Source organism: Triticum aestivum, chromosome 7D, assembly GCF_018294505.1.
Source record: "Triticum aestivum cultivar Chinese Spring chromosome 7D, IWGSC CS RefSeq v2.1, whole genome shotgun sequence".
Taxonomy (NCBI): Eukaryota; Viridiplantae; Streptophyta; class Magnoliopsida; order Poales; family Poaceae; genus Triticum; species Triticum aestivum.
In genome coordinates this window covers 421,199,294-421,200,866 of record NC_057814.1, presented here as the reverse complement: position 1 = coordinate 421,200,866, position 1,573 = coordinate 421,199,294, and positions in this window count along the sequence as shown.

The window sequence follows — 1,573 nt, the reverse complement described above, 5'->3', positions numbered from 1 at the left end:
GCCCCAAGCCATGAACCGGCGGTCCGGAGTGTCACCAAGCTGCAGGGCACGGATGAGAGCCCGGACCTCTCCCAGCTGAGAAGCAGCTACAGAGGAGAGGCGTCTCTGAAGATGAAGACCGTCGAGGGCGACCGCCGCCACGGAGGCGTTGGGGCACGTGGAGTGGGAGAAGAGCGCCGCGTACTCAAAGCAGAGGGCACCACCGGGTGCGCCCGTCCCCAAGCGCCACACGGGTGATGGCCCTGTACGTGGGGAGCCCCCGGCGGACGATGACCTCGAGGAAGGAAGGAGCCGAAGAGCAGTCGCCAACGTCCCCACTGATGCTGCGGAGGAACCAGCTCTTCCAAGGGGGACAGTCCGGTTGGTGAAGCTTGTGGACGAAGTTGAGGAGCAGGCACATGTTCTGTCGTCGTAGATCGCGGATCCCGAAGCCACCCTCCTGCACATCTGCACACACATTATCCCAAGCAACAAGACAGCGAGCGCCAGAGCACGTATCCTTGCCGGTCCAAAAAAAGGCACGACGTCTACGGTCGATCATCTCAATCACACCAGAGGGAAGCAGATAGGAGCACATAAAATAAGTAGAGAGGTTATTAAGGACGGCATTACAAAGTACCATTCGGCCACCAGAGGAAAGGAGCAGGGCACGCCAGCCCGAAAGGTAACGGTCGAAAGAACGGATGAGGGGGTCATAGGCGGAGATGGGGAGCTTACGGGGAGACAGGGGGAGTCCTAAGTAGGGTTGAGGAAAAGAAGAGATAGGGCAGCCCAGGATCCCAGCCAAGGCCGCCGACAGTTCACCACTGCAGTGCATCGGGATGAACCCAGATTTGTGGAAGTTTATGGCGAGTCCGGTAGCGAGGGCAAAAGCGTCCAGCAAGGTTTTGAGGTGGGTAACCGAGGGAATGTCAGCGCGGCAGAGGATAAGGGTATCGTCGGCGTATTGCAGAACGGGGCACGGGAGGGAAGGGTCAATGGGGTGGGCGAGCCGCCCCTCGTCGGAAGCACGGCGAATGAGACGTTGAAGGACATCCACAATGATAATAAAAAGGTAGGGGGAGAGCGCGTCTCCCTGACGCAGGCCGTTGCGACAAAGGATCCAGTCCCCAGGAACATTATTCAGGAGAACCGAGGTGTGACCGGTAGACAAAATAGCGCGAATCCAACCGCACCACTTAGAGTCAAACCCCCGAGCCGAGAGGACGGCAAGGAGGCTGGCCCAGTTGACGGAGTCGAACGCCTTCCGGAAATCGATTTTAAACACCACAGTAGGAGCTCGCCGGGTGTGGCAAACGCGAAGAAGGTCAGCAGCGTAGACAATATTCTCAGAGATGCGGCGGCCAGGGAGGAACCCGGTCTGATCGGGGTCAACTAGAGAGTGAATGTAGCGCTGCAAACGGGAGCACAACGCTTTGGTGATGGCCTTCATGATGCAGTTTTGCAGGGAGATGGGGCGGAAATCAGACAGCGAGCGAGCTGCCTCAAACTTAGGGAGAAGGACGAGGAAGGCTCGGTTTATGCGGGTGAGATCGAGAGTACCGTCATAGAAGTCATGGAAGACCCCTTCGAC